Genomic DNA, 15,496 nt, shown 5'->3' with positions numbered 1-15,496 from the left:
GAAACCAAAAACCTCTGCCCTATTACCTAACTTCAGGAATTAGGCTCCGGAGGCCAGCGAAGCGCCATGGAGAGGTGTGGGTGAGCGCTTGTCCCTGGTGGCTGCACCACTGAGGCTTTTCTCTGTAAAGCCAGGGAACTGCTGCCCTGCTGAGCAGCTCTTTCCTAAGTGTCCTTTTATTTGCACAGGGAAGGATGTGGCATGTCATGGCACATTGGCTGGAGAGGGCCTTCACAGCAGCTCCACAGCATGGACTACAAGCTGTGAAATGCAGATGCGTGTTACTGCACTAGTAATAGGCACAGGTCCTGATTTTTCCTTGCTGTTCTGTCTTCTCTGTTCCTCCTCCTGCCCATTTACCTCCATTTTCTTCTCTGTCACTTCTTTGTGATGTTATACTTGATAGAGGGACTTTGTTCAAAGAGGGGGCTGAGGACCCCCTGGCTATGCTCAGGGGCTGGCCTGAGAACTCACCAGCTCATTTTGTACAGGGCACTAAAAACTGTCCATCTAGCCTGGTTCGGCACGGAGGAGGTGTGAGGAAATGCTTTAGTAACTAATTTCCTGCTCTGACCTGGGGGTTTTGGGTCTTAGTGAAAAAAGAGCTAAGTGTTCATATATAGCTCCTACCTCACAGTCAGTAGCATTTAAGGAAAGAAGAGTAAGAAACAAAATGAGTTTGTTGCTTTTCCTGATTTGTGGGAGGAGCTCTGCGTTGAGCACTCGAAAGATTTACCAGTTTGGAGGGGGAATGTCCCTTCATGTCCTCGGAAAGGGAGTCTGGGTCATCTCCTCTGTGGGCACAGGGAAAAAGGGAAGGAAACCATGCTGAAGGCAGAAAGCTGTGCCACCAGCCCTAAGTGCTGCAGTGCAACTTCCATCAGGATGGAGGGAACCTTGTGGGGAGGCAGAGGGATAACAAAGCTATCAGCTAAGGTGAAGGTCCGGCTGATGTTATAAGAGCATCCTGGCCCTTGTTTAGAAACTTCTGGGGTTTGTCTTAGCTGGAGTTGTGAGGCTCCCCAATGACATGTTTCTGCTTTGCTGCTATTATTAACACAGGAAAGCAAATTTCCCTTTCATATGTGAATGCACAGACCAGGAGCAAAGTTAAAGATGATATCAATGTCATTGTTGTTTTCCGTATCCCCTTGCTGAGGCCCCTTTGATTTAATTTTCCATCATTTATTTCAGAGTGACCAGTATCCTGTCTTGCCAGGGAGGTCAACAGAAGTTTAGCTGCTGACTTCGTGAACAGGACTGCAACCCGTATCTGTGATTAGTGATGAAATGAAACCCACGGCTTGAAATCATTTATCCAGCGTATCCGATCAAACACAAACATCCTCTGCACTTGGAAATAAATGAGGGTTGGAGCCAGCTTGCCTCTGCAGAGGTTTGTGACATGTGTAATAGATTGATGAGCTGAGAACAAGCTGCCACTCTCCACCCCCATCATCAGTGACTTTCCAGCTTGGGGAAGGGGACACTGAGGCCAGAGGTGAAGGATATACTTTCCAATAAGTGTTTGTGGGAGGTGAGAAATATGAGCCCCTGGAGAGGGAGAAGGGAAAAAAAGGAAGGCACTGTACTCTGTTAAGCAGGGTACAGTTTAGACAGAGCAGCTGCTTGACAGACTTATGGCATGAGGGTAAGGGCAGCAGCAGCCCTGTGCTTGCAGCACTTATTATTGAATGCTACCCACAGGTACCAGGGCAGCACAGACTGATTTCTGTCTGATACACTCTTTTTCCAGTTGCGTGTGAAGATAAGGGACCTTTGAGATGAAAGGAGAAAGCTGATGGACCAGCTGGCGAGGTCTGCCCACCGTGAGATGCAGTAACACCAGCAACAATCTGTGTGGCTCCTCAGCACCTCTGCAGCACCCACAGCTGCCAGGAAGGAGGGTCCTCATGATCAGGCAGCTCCACCGAATGGCAACAGCCCCTCCAGTTTTGTTTTTCTTCTCCGTTTCACAACTGTAGGTTTTCATGGATCAAAGCTGAAAATAAAGCCTGACTTTGAGTTCCAGTGTCACTGTTCAGCGATTTGAATTGGGAAATTCATGTTGCTTTCCCTTTTCTTTTTTTTCTCCCCCTCTGTAGCATGCCACCTCTAGAAGCAGAGCAGAAGGTTCAGGCTCTCAGAGTAACGTGCTTCCCCTGGTGCAGAGCAGAGAACATCCGCTGAACTGAGCTGTCACATCGTGGTCCGGGTGGGTGAGCAGTGACAGCGTGGTCAGGCTGCGGTTCAGTTGGGGAACACTTACACGTGGAGCTGGGGCCAGTCAGTCACTTGCATTTCTCTGCCCAAGTCTCAGTGTTCATTAAGATCAAAGTGAATGTCTAGCTCCCAGATTTGCAAAGGGAAGCTTGAAAAGGTGAACCGTGTGTTGCCTGAAAGCAAAGAAACTGAGAAGCAAAGGAAACCTTTAATTAATGATTCTGGATACATGTTAATTTTGATTGTTTGATTTTTGTAACTGGGGCAAACCATACTTCAGAGAGACTTTGTGATATGGGGCATTTTCTGAATGATGAGCTAATGCTTTAGGTTTTACGACCGAAGACAACAAAAGAGACATCTTAGGGCTGCTTAGTGAGTTAGGGATTTTGAATTTGGTAACAATCACAAGCTGTATGCTTAAACACAAGGGCACTGTGCTGGTGGGCAGCTGGCAGGAGGTGCTGGTACCAAATACAGAGCCAAGGGAGCCTTAGGCCTGTGCCTTGCCAGCACTGCAACTCAGGGTGTTGTCTCAGAAATCCTCTGTCAGTGTGTGCTGGAGATACACAACCTCAGAATGGAGGAAGGTGGCTTGAAGTTTTCTCGTCCTTCCAAACGCAGCAGACAAATTAAGCTGATTTCATAATTTAAAGTAGCTTCTCGGGTGCTCTAATTATGGCATCTTCATCAGTACTACCTCTGAAACCCCAAACCCACACAGTCTGAGTGATATGAGTAGGTTCTTCCTACAGCCTGCCAGATGCAGGGTCCTTTTGCATCAGCCCCAGAGTGCTTCTTGGGCTTTGCCCTGGCTGCTGTAAGGTCCCTTCACATTCAGAGAGAAATGAGAAGTGCCCGAAGGATAGAGCCCCACTTGCTACCAGGGCAAATGCCTTATTAGACCCATGTGAATCTTACACAAACCTTCTCTACACGCTGGTTGAGGAGGAAGTAATGTAGGACAGCATGGTTTTACTTCCCTAATACCGAATTTATCTCCACTGGCTGGCTGTACCCAGGGCAATTTTCTGGAAAGCATCAGAAGCTGCTGTATCAAGGACTGGCTGAGCTCTTCTGGCTACAGGAGCTGGGCACCTCTCCACTCCCTCGTAGCAGTCTCTGGAAGCACAGCCCTGTGACTGAAAAAAATATTGCTGGAGCCCAACTCTCACACACAGGCATGGGAGCAACGCTGGCTTTCCTAAAATACCATCCCATCAGCTCCATTGCAAGGAAAAGCTGAGGGAACTTATTTTTAAGCCAAATCTAATTTAAAATTAAAGGAAAAAAAAAAAGGAAGTGGTTAAGATTACACTTTAATGTGCACTAAAGAACTGTAAAGAATATAGAGTCTAAACTTTAGAGATATTTTGAAAGCAGCTCCACAAAAAGTAAAAGCATTACACAGAAATCTCTCCATTTTCTAGGCTGTGTCCTACGCGCCAGTGCTAAAGCAGAAGCTGAGGATCTTTCCTTCTCCCTTTTTCACCCTCCCTCATTCTCACTGCCTTCTAACCACTAACAGTGAGTAAAAATATTCATGTTTCAGTCCAGTACCTTTTTGCACGCCTCACACTAGAGTTTTTTTTCCATACCCCTGGGGTTGGGCAGGCCTTGATTATCACTCTAATAGAGTTAATTAAGTGCCTCAAGGCCCTGATGTTTTGTTTTCTTTGGGACCAAACTATAGCTTTGGCCTCTGAGCTACCTGCTCTGCCTCAACCCCTTCCCTGAAAAACAACCAGGCGAAATTCAGCAAAAGGCTCTTTGGGAGACACGTGCACCCTCCTGCCATGGTGTGGTGTTATGGGGGGAGGTGTCCTCTCCGCCCTGGGGCTGTGAAAGGCATCCTGAGAAGGTACGTGGTGATCTGTAGCTGTGAACTGGACAACAGCTTAAACAAAAATAACCATAGGAAATGATTCAGCAAGTTAAGGTATGGCCCCAAGAAGCCCATCTCTTGGATGGGTTTGGTGCTTGGGATGCTGGCAGAGCAGCAGCCTGCTCAGAAGCAGGTGAACGCTATCAGGTAGGGTCACTGATAGCTTATCCTTAGCACCTGGGAGAGCCAGTCCCCAAAAGTGAGATTTCATGCTTGCCACAGCCTCACTCAGCTCAATGTGAATCTCTGAGATCAGGTAAGGACTCTCCTTTTTAATAAATAGAGGAGCGTAGGGTCCCTCCCACATGTAGTATAAAATAATAAAAGGCTTTTATGTGGGAATCTTGCTGTCCTCTGGAGAGCTGTAAAGATCAAAGACTTAAAACAGTGGCTAATTGCAGGTGAGGTTACTACTGTGAAACAATTGCCCTGTGTGCATGCATGTGAAAATAGAGAGGGCACGTTGCTAGCAAACTGAAGTGTCTGCTGTAAAACTGCTCTCCATTTTAAAGGTTGTTAACCATTCTCTTGCTGAGTTATGAATCTTCTGAATGACTGGTTTGAGGCCCAGTGGCTCCTCTCCCCTTCCTAGGCTTGTGGCCAAAATGTGTGCCTGATGATCAAGCGTAGTACTTAAATGATGGGGAGAAAATCCTGGGGATAAGTTAGCATGATATTCTGGAGAGGAAACTATGCTCTTTGGTCCGTGAGATGTGTTCATGTTGCAAAGAGGAAAAAGGAGACTTGAAAAGTACAATCTGGGTGTCTTGAAGCCTTTGTCTCAAAACTTTGTGGGGCTGTTTAATAATTTGAAGGATAACAGTAAACTATTGCCATGATTTGAAACTGTCTAGGCTACAAAACCAGGATGAGAACAGTTTTCCATAAAGCTGAAGGCCCCCAAGGATATCTCTGAGCTGAGCACTCAGCCCTATGATGTTTACTAGTGCTGTGGAAACTGTGATGAACTGGAGAAAAAAAAAAAAAAGGCATTAAGAGTAGTGAAGAGGGGTTTCAAAGGGAAGGAGCTGAGCTGGTATTTGAACAACAAAACGGCCTTGGGAATTCATGCCTGAGAAATGTTCCTCTGGAAAGGATGAGCAGAGCTGAACAGACACAGCCCTGGGTTCCTGGGTACCCGATGTTCAGGAGACAAGGCCTGGGGCTGCTCTGTGGTAAGCTCTGTGTGGCCAGAACAGACAAAACAAAAGCAGAAACGGCTAGAAACCAAGACCTGATTTTTTACAAGGGTAAGGCCCTGCTCTGGGGTCTTGTGTTTTCTCCTTGGGCAGATGAGAAGCTGAAAAAGCAGGGAGACGGGATGGGGGCTTGGTGGACAGGGAGTAGTACTTCTGTGTCAAGGCAGAGTGAAAGACTCCTTCCTTGTGAGATGGTAAAGGGGATGGTGAAGAACTGACAAGATGGCAAATACCAAGTAGTCCTATTCTTCCTTTGCTTTTTTGTCACGTGAAAGATGCTCAGAGAAAGAGGTAAGCAAAGAACAGTTTTTCAACAAGCTTTAAAGTAACCAAAGAAAAGTTTTCATTAGCTCATTAGCTTTTTTTTTTCCTCCTCCTTCCCTTGCTAGTATCTAAATACTCTCCAGACTGATAAGCTATGCCAGGACTACTGAAATGCAGCTAAGCCTGGGGGCTATGTAGATGTGTGAGAGTGGCACTAGTCACATTGTGCATTCATTTGAGTTCCCTGTTCAAGAAAGGAAGCAAAAGACTGTATTCTCATCCCCTCCTGGGCTTTTCCATCTCTGCTTTGCATCCTTATAATGTCTGAGGCAAGACACCTGTCCTCTGAGCTCAGAAATATGGCTGTGGCTGCTACTTAACCCCTCTTTTCACAGCAGCTATCTCCTCTCCTCCCTGCACCAATGGCCTAATTGCATGTGTGCATGTTGACACAGGGTGGAAAGAAGAAAGTCTTTAGTTAAGCAATTAGTTGCTGCCATTGCAGGCCCTGCCACAAGATAATTGAGCACCATTAAGTAATGTTTGGTTCTGAAATGTAGCAATTATCTCAGTAATTGCAAGGACGTTCCTTGAATTCTAACCCATTTTTATTGACGTGTGGAGTGCTTCTGCTCCACATCTAAGCTGCTGGAGCGCCTGGTGTGAGGGAGCAGGGGAAGGAGGCAGGCAGGGAGGAGGAAGGAAGCATGTCCTCTGGGAGATCCTGCCAAGAGCCCAAATTTGGTGGTGGTTTTTGCATTGCAAGCACCTGATACTGAGCTGGCTTCGCCTTGCTCCTGCCCAGACCTCTCAGGCTGAGCGGGGGGATCTTCCCCTTCCCCAGGCCAGAGTGGAGGCGGGCTGGAGGCTCGCGCTCTGCCCGGGCTAGTACTTGACCTCTCCAGGTCTCTCTCTCCTTTTAAATGTGCAAGTCATCCTTGCACAGCACCAGGCTGGTTTCTGGGCTTGAAGGTTTGCAGTCCAACCTCTCCTCTGCCAGGAGCAACGATCCGAGTGAGCTTCAAGGGGATGGGATTGGCCACTAGAGGGTAGCACAATTAAAAACATAAGGAAGTCGCATTCCTTGCAGTCGGGCTGGCTGTGCTGGGGGATGCGCGGTGGGGTGCTGAGCCCCCGCAGACCCCACGGCCATGGATGGGGCAGCGCAGGGAGCTCGAGGCAAGGTGAGGGATTCCCATGGCCAAGCATGAGCATGTGGCAGCAGAGGCTGAGCAGGGCTCTCAGTGCTGGTCCTGCTCTTCCTGGTCATCCTCTTTGCGCCCTCCTCGCCAGGGTACAGGACCCCACAGGAGCCTTTTGCCTTGGCTTTACTGGTGGCTGTAATGTCACTTCTTGAGCTGTAGCTGTGAATCCAAGCTCAGAGCTAGGATACCAGCAGGCCAGATGGACAATACCAAGGTCTTTCTCTGTTTTCCGAGTTAATAAATCTATAAAAAAAATTCTTGGGTTAAAAATACTAGAGTATGTACTGCTCTTCTGTTTGCCTCTGCTGGCACGTAGGCTGTTCACAGCACCATATACGCTAGCAGGCGAGAATATGCCCAATTCTTAAAATCACGCTACTGTATGAATGGAGATAAACGAGTGCTGGGTCACTCAAGAAGCAAGGTTTTAATTTTAAAGCGTGCCTCTGGAGCCAAAGGTCAGAGTGGAGCCACCCTCCCTTGAACAAATTCCCCACCGCAGCACTGTATTAACATGATACCTTAAAATGCAGCTGTGCTCTCGGGTTAAAGTCCTGGCTCTGCACAGAGCACACTCTGGCAGGATCAGTTTCGAGGATGGAGAAATACGGTGTCTGACGCACGCTAAAATGTCTGTCTCATGATCCGCTCTGCAGTAATGCATCAAGCATGTCTTGAAACATGGGCTTTGCCAGGTGCCAGCACGCGCCAGGGACAGGAGGTTAGCTATGATGTTGATACAGTTAATTGCAGATACGGAAAAGTCTGGGGAGGAGAAAGCAAATGCTTTTCTTACAGTCGTGTGGCTCGTTAGAGCAGAGGCATAGCACTGGAAGGGTGAAGAACTTTTCTCTTCAAAGGTATTTGTAGCACGCTAAGAAGCCTCATTGCTTTTTGGGGGTCGTAATGATGTTCCCTTACCATGTCTTGGGCAGCGTCTGGATATGAGCAGGTGCCCTGCAATAGCATGGTGCCGTGTTATGACGCTGTTGTGAAAGAAGCAGTGACTCAAGGTAGCAATTTCTCATCGCGCAGAGAAGGGCCAACTTGAAACTGATCCTCACGTATTGCAGGATATCACCACTGTGCTAGCATGCAACAGCATGGAGTGCTTATTTAACAGCGAGTACATCCTTGTAACCCATGGGACATACTGCGGCCCTTGCCCTGGGTATCCCCACTTTAAACAAAAAGATTTATTCACCAGATCACAAACAATCAACTCAATGTATCTTGAGAGCTCAGTGTTCATCATCTGACAACCACTATGCCTTAAGGTGACTCTCTGCCCACTATCATGTGCCAGCTGACCTCCAGAAATCCTTGAAATATCCCAACTTTTAGGTAGGTTTTAGACCACTGCTCCCTCCCTCAGTTTTCAGCCAGTAAATCACATTCAGTGCCACTGTGCTGTACCTACCAGCATGACTTATTGCTGGTACAGATACCTATGTAGTATCCCTTGACAGTGGGGTTGCTTAACCAGAAGAAGCAAGTGCTGGGCTTTCTGGCATGAAGGGTAGAAAGGAGGAAAAAGTGCTGACCCTTGATGCTTCTAACTCCTTGGGAAGTGAGAAGCACATCCGGGGCAGCCTCCTGTTTCCGTGTGCATTGCTCTGGGCTGCTGTTTTGTTAGCAGTAGTAGGAAACAAAGACCAGGAGGCTCTGTAGTGTCTTGCTGGAAGAAATGACCATTCCCCAGCTGGCAGCATGGGTGTGAACTGCTCCCCTGGGGCATTCAAAACATAAGCGAGTACAGTAGTGGGTTGAGTTGTGTGTGGTGGCGTTTTCCTCGTTGCCTTAGGGAACAAATAAGTCCCTCATTAGCCCTTGGGTGGCCTGATGTAGGCTGTGTGTGCTGGGTGGCACGCTGCTTCCCTGGCCTGACCCTGACCCTGGAGCACAGCAGGAGGAAGATGACGGGTGGGGGGATGCGGGGGCTATTTTTGCTCCTGTATCGCTATCTAGTTAGACTCCAAGGTGCTGTCCTTCACTGCTGTCTGCTGCCTTGCTCGCTCTGTGACTCTCAAGTGTTTACCATTGACAGGCTGCGAGCAGATGGACTGGCAAGAAGAGATAAATTTGACCCAAGAAGATGTCATTTGAGGAACAGCTGAGGCTAGTATTTCACCAGATGTCCCAGCTTTAACCCATTAGCAACTTCAAGGAACTCACTGTTGTCAATGGCCTAAAAACACTGTTACCACACAGGCAGGGCACAAAGGCTATTGTTAAAATCTGCTCAATAAGCAGATATTCTCTTTTTTTTTCTTTCCAAGCGAGCTGCCATAAGCTCAGGCCCAAAAGGACTGTGGGGTAGTAATGCCTATGGTGGTTCCACTGGTATCCTGCAAGCTTGGCTCAAGCAACTGGAGTTAGCCAAAAACTCAATTTAGCGCTAAATGAATCTGCTGGTGAACAGGTACCATTTTGTGACAATACTGACAAATGCTCTCAAAGTCATCCATGTGATTGGAGTAGCTGGTTTTCCCCTTTGTGACTCCAGCTGTATTGAGTGTCCCAAGAGACACTGCTGCTTCTGCTGCCAGATTAAGGGCATACATACGTGCTAGGTGGCTGTATCCCTCAGGCCGTGACAGTCTGGGCTGCTCACCAGATTGTGCCTAGAAAATACAGCAGAGTGGTGAATGAGCAGTGAGTGGGTGGATATGCATGCGCAGTCAGAGTGAGAAAGTTGACGTGTAGCTGCACAGAATGCTTTCCAGCATCCTCAGCTGGGTGCAAGCACTGTACTGCAGCAGCAAGTGATCTGCATCTGTGCGGAGAGTTTCTGGAAGTCTGTCCGCATGGTCCTCCAGGAAGGAGTGTCATCTGGCATTTGCATAGGCTTAACAAAGCAACAGCCACATTCAAACTGGTAAAATGAGGTTGTTGAGGCTGTACGGTCATCCCTCAGTATGGAGATGTGGGATCTATGGGTATTTGAGCCAGTGAGACAAATCAGCTGTAGTGTAATCGTGGGAGTATCTCCCACAATTGCAGTATCTCCCACCATTCACTGATGCTGCTGGTTTTTGGAGGTGTCTTGTCCACTGGTTTTGCTGTTGGGGCAGTCCCTGCCCTGCAACAGTGTCTGAGGGTGTGCACAGACAGCTATCTGTGTGTTACTTGCCTGTGCACCCTTCCTGCTGTCTGCATTGTGAAGAGCTAGGTGGGCATCTTGGGTTTGTTTCCTATCTGAGTATGAAAAAGCTGAGCTTTCAGTGTCTTGTGTTAAACCCCACCTTGTCACCTTTAGCTCTGACAAATCCACTGGAGCGCAAGCTTATAGTCAGAAAGCCTGGGGGGAATCACCTTCCCATTAGCTCGTGTTCATTAATAGATGTTTCTTACTCCAGGCAATTTTGAATCTAATCAAGTTGCCCTCTTCAAATTAACTGTCTTGTTCAAGGCTTGATCTGGGAGGTAAAAGAACAACTCCTCTCTTTATCTGGGAGAATGTGGGGGAGTATTTGGCACAGCATGAGCCCATGTTAACTCAAGGCTTCTCTTGCTGGACCTCTACTGGGTGATCTGGGGGAAATCACAAGATAAAATTTGCCTGTCTTTTCTATAAAGCCCTGAGACAGAGCATCCCTCTTGGCAGTGGTCAACACAGGTTTTTACCACATTTTGTGAGATACTTAGGTCTAGATTTCCAGCTAGTGTAAACCAATGTCCCCTAACTCCCGTACATCGATTTTATTTATTTATTTATTTTCCCAGTGAGGGGATGCTGTATATTTGGCTGATGCCTGTCCGGCTGGGAGTAGGGTAAAGCTGAAGTCAAAAGCTAAAGGGCACCATCAGAGTCTTTCCCCTGCAGACATTTTAATCTGGGCTGGTCTCTGGACTCTCAGGGAAACCACTCCTGAGCTCACTCAAGAAACTAAGAGAAACCTACTGCAAGTACTGTACTGAAGACTATTTTTTCTGTTTGAGCTGGGCTCCAAGGGCTCGACTGCAGATGCCAGCATTTACACAAGCTGCCCAGCTGCTTTCGGACGTGTGTGCTGTTTACATGCAGGCGCCAGCTACTTGCTACAGTAGGATTTAGCCAGGCAGGGTCTGTTGGGGAAGAGCTTCCCTCTGCTATAAAGATGAGGTAACATCTGTTTTGGTACTAGGACAAGCTTTGTAACCCTGAGACCTGCCTTCTGGACAAGAAAAAATACAAAATCTGCCCTGGAAAGGAGAAGAAATTGGTGGTTATCAACATGATAGATGCCTGCAGTCCCAGGGCTGGGGTGTTTGATGTCTCTGCCCTCATTGAAGTGGCAGCTCTGCTACAAAACTGAAGTACAGAAAGCAAGAAATCCTTCCTTCTGCACTAGCAAATTTGATTTTTGTCTACAAAATGGCCTCTTTTCCTCCTCACTCTGAGTCTCCTTGTGTGGCAGGATTAGAAGATCCAATAATGAGGGTAGGCTTTATTGGAAATAAGGCTTGGCTGGGCAAAACCAGAGGCAGTTTTATGCACTGGGCTGGGGAATCCAGCACTATTGCGGGCTGACCGCAGCGACATTCCCAGGCTGTCCAAATGCAAGTGGGTGTTTTAATCATCAACATTTTAATGGCATTTACTTCAATGTTTTGTTCAAGAAGGGTTTTCTATTCCTCCTGTTCCTCTCCCCCTTCTCCAGGCTGCTGGGAAGTTCACCCCAGGAAAAAAAGCAAGACCGGAGAATGTGTGTCTCTTGGGGGTTTTTTGATAACTGATAAGAATTGTGGAAAGTCCCATAGGTGAGAGTTTTTCTTCATTACTCAACAAGGCTTGGCGCTAATATTTCTTAGGAACCTGCTGCTGTCTGTGTCTCTTTTCACGCAGTTTGATTGTTATGACATGTACAGTAGCTGAAATTTTAAAATTCATTGAACTGGGGCCAACATCTTCTAAATGGCCACTGATTGGGAATTCTGTGATTTTTGAGATACGCAATGTCAATGGTTCACCCCTGCCTTTCTGGGAGAGCTGAGCATTTGCAAGTGCTCTGAAATGGAGTAAGCCATGCTCCTAGGTTAGGAGTTTTAAAGAGGTCTGTGGAAGAGCTCAGCTTTGCAGTCTAAGTTATTGTATTCCCTAGTAATCGTTAGTGGGAATTTTCTTTGAAAACAGTGGATATTTTGTCAGACTGAAAATTGCTGGGCTTATCAACTTCTTTCTGATTAGCTTCAGCAGTCAATGTCCTCTGATTAGGGAAAGATATATATTGCAAATGCTACTTTTAGGAAGACTTCTATTGGCAAGTGAAACTTTGGGAATTTGATGGCATCTTTACTTGAAAGAGTTTTGATCTGAGATGGATTTTTTAAAATGTATGAGAAATGTGCTTTTTTGATCATTTTGATTTAATTTTATTTTTTCCATGAAGTGCAAAGCAAGAGAGTAAGACATCTTCCCAAACTGTACTAAAGAAAAGTCTTACCCTTTCAGTATTATAAACGGATAGCCCATGCTAAGCAGTAGAGCAATGTTTCCTTCTTGCTGGGTAGTGGAAATGAGAAGTCGCTGGTTCTACAATTGCAAGGCCAAACCCTGCAAGGGCACAACAATATCAGTTCCCTTGTGACCAGTGACTTCATGTGTGCTGTATTTTGGGCACGGCGCTTCGCTCGCCCTGCAGTCCTCGCTTTCTTTCAACACACATGGCGTGGATACAAACCCACAGAGGGGCTGCGGCTTTGGGCAACCTTCAGGGAGCAGCAAGGAGAGAAGGCCTTGATCTATGCTGTCCCTTAGCACGCACCATGCTGCAGCACCGACGGCACAGGCGTGTTTTGTCCGGCCTGGCTCCTCGCTGCACCTCCTCCCTCCTTGCAGCAATATTGGCGATGAGAGAACTGTTTGTAGCCTCAGAGCTGCTGAGTTCAGGCCGTTCCGGAGCTGTGTGGACATTTCCCCTGTAAGCTGGAGGAGGCTGCGCAGGCCCTCTCCTTGCTGGTGAGCGCACGGCGCTTGGCCTGGCCTCAAGGGAAGCCGGCATGGAGGGGGGCAGGTGATTTCCAGAGCAGCCCTTACAGGAGGCTTGGCCCAGGGCATCGCTCGGGTTCACCTCTGGGACGGCTCTCGGGGTTCACTGTGGGCCAGGCGGGGAGGAAGTTGCCGCTGCTGCCTCGCTTAGATCTTCCAAAAGTGCTGAAGGCAGAAAAGCGAACAAGCAGCAGACAGCAAAGGGAAGATTAATTGGCCGGCTGCCTGAAGGGCTGGTTGGGGTTGTATTTCTTGTTCTTACCTTTGCAAATTTCTACAGGATTGTAAATCTTGAGCTGCTTCCCAAATGGGGAGACTTCAGGTGTGTTTTTTTGTTTTTTTTTTTAAATAAGCAAACTTGAGCATACTTCAGTTCTTTGACTCAACACCCAGGAATTCCCATTGGCTTTATTACATGCTGACAAGCGTGCTGGGGAAAGCAGAGCAGATCAATGGCTGTGTTTGAAGCAAGCCATAAATCACTGGTGACACCAGGCAGCAGATTGACTGACTGTGTTCCTCCCCCCTTCCCAGCACACCAGTGCTGACCCCGGCTTGCCACAGAAATGTCAGGAGGGCTGCCTGTGATTAATGCTGCAAGCGAAACCCTGGCCCAGCTGGCAGCAGGCAAGCTCGAGCCAAAGGTCTCCAAAGGGAAAGGTCGGAGGACAGAGGTCTGAGTCAGACCTGGTGTTCGGGAGCAGATGTAAGTTGGTTAAAGTCTCCCCAGCTCCGAGGACTGTCGTCCCATGCTGTATCTGCTCTTTTCTTGTTATCCAGATGAAATCCTTTCTTTGTGTGAATGCCCATCCCTGCCCCAGCGCAGCTCATGAGTGCAGCACAGCTGAGCAGCTATGGCATTAAAGCTGCAAATGGGACAGGAGGGTTTCTGAAGTCAGACGTGGGAAATAGGCTTTTGACAGGCTTTGACTTCTTAGAAGGAGCCAAGATGGGCAGAATGTTTTGAATTTAGTATTTTTCTTCTCTGGAAATTGTAGCCTTGGGGTGATAGAAAATCAGACGTAGCCCTGGTCTAGACAGGAGAGGGGTGTGAGAACCTCCAGGCTGCCAAGTGCTCCCCTCCCGGCCCCCGCGCACCAGGGCTGGCGTGGGAAGGCAAGGACAATAAGGAAAATGTGCTAGAAAGTCACACCGCTCTTGTTTGAAGCTTTCAGACTGCTGTCTTGTTTTCACTGATAGGTTGAGATCACAGTTAGGGAAATAATTAAAAAAAAAATAAAATGACAGCAATAGAAAACACAACCACTCATGCAGTTCAGTTGAAATGCTTTGTTTTAGTGGGAGGAGAAAATGAGAAAGATCTAGATTTTTTTTTTTTCATCCAGATTTAAAAATGAGCCCTCCTTGGGTTCCAACAGTGTCAAGTCCCCTTGATTTGGAGCTGTCTTTCTGGAGGAAAAAGTTAAGCAAATAAAGAAACCCATCCCTGCATGCACAGAGCTTGTTCCTTCCAAGGCACCACAGGATACTGGGAGTGCCTCGTGCTGGTAGATAAGAGCTGAGATGCCAGGGCTGTGGATATGCCCAAGGGCAAAATCTTAATTAAAGTTTATCTGTATTATATCAAAGATTTTTTTCTGAAAATTTTCAAACTTGTTTCCATGCCTTGTGTTTAAAAAGAAACCAAGAGAATATTTTGCAGGATCTTAACATTCATACTTTTTTAATTTAAATGTTTTTTTTTTTTTCATCTAAAAAAGTCCAAGCTCCGTGCTGATGCAGTGTTTGGTAAATAAGAAATCTTGGTAACATTGAAAGAAAATTCTTATTTTATTGTTTTGAAAAGTCAGTAAGAATTGCACAGGAAGCAGGAAATGTCTTTAATGATAGCATCTTCAAGGTTTTCCTCTTGAAAAAGTAGACCTGTAATGGATACCCAAGTGCCCTGCCCTTTCTGTGCAAATATTCTCAAAACTCAGCAAACTGCAGTGGAAATCAGCCAGTGTCAGGACAGGGCCCTTCCACCATCGCAGGCAGTGCAATTGCACAGTGCTAATGCAGGCCAGGGGACTTCTGCTGAATAGAGAGGAGGGAGTTTAATGTTTGTAGGCACTTGGGTTCCTGTGCTCAGGAAGCTGGCAGGCCTGCCCAGCTTGCTTTCTTTTGTGCTTTTTCGAGGTGAAGTATTCAGAAAAGGAAACTCATGGTGAGGAGATAGAGGGAACAAAGCTTTTTGTCCTCTGCCATCGTGCTCCTCTTGAGCGCTCTCAGTTTTACTTTGCAGGGTTTCCCTTTCATCTGAAACCTTCCAATTTCAGGCAGGTTAACTTGCCAAGGTGCACCTTCCCTTTCATAAATATTGCAGTAGCTACAGGCTATGGAGAGTTAGCCAAGCAAGTTCTCTTCATCTATCATAATCTCACCCCCTCCCTTAACCCCCTCCTCTCCCGCCCTCTCATTAAATAAGAACAAAAGGTAAACCGTAACCCTCTCACATGCCGCATTAATATATGGTATAATTTTCCAGTTCTGCCCAGTTCTGGTATGGCAGCCACGTGGTTGCGTAGCAAATGGGGCATCCCTCATGTTGGGAACACTTGCAATCTCCTGTCCAAACTTGCTGCGAGCTGGAACGTCCTGGGCTGCCCAAACACTGCTGAAATAGCAATAAGCCATTGGGCACTTCTTATGCCCCTGGGCATCAGAAGTTGAAGGACCCGTCCATGCTCTCTGGTACCTAAGGAGCAGCTTCCTAGGATCCTGTGTCCCTGGCCATCAGCTCACTGAG

General features: G+C 47.2%; 1 protein-coding gene across 4 annotated transcripts in view; it reads left to right on the top strand.

The window, feature by feature from the left end:
• The first annotated feature begins 4,228 nt into the window (after nucleotides 1–4,228).
• The window catches only part of TP63 (tumor protein p63), a 154,532-nt gene continuing 143,264 nt past the window's right edge, over nucleotides 4,229–15,496 (top strand). Inside the window, exon 1 of one of the 4 annotated variants that reach the window (XM_083848012.1) lies at nucleotides 4,229–4,364. The gene's annotated coding sequence lies outside the window, so the exon portion shown is untranslated. Of the gene's footprint in view, nucleotides 4,365–4,491; nucleotides 4,510–15,496 lie in introns of those variants that run through there. The other 3 variants (XM_083848016.1, XM_083848014.1, XM_083848015.1) reach the window with 3 other exon arrangements.

Source organism: Anser anser (assembly GCF_964211835.1).
Source record: "Anser anser genome assembly, chromosome: 9".
Classification (NCBI taxonomy): Eukaryota; Metazoa; Chordata; class Aves; order Anseriformes; family Anatidae; genus Anser; species Anser anser.
Note: the sequence above shows the minus strand (reverse complement) of the source record. Positions and strands in the feature narration are given on the sequence as shown.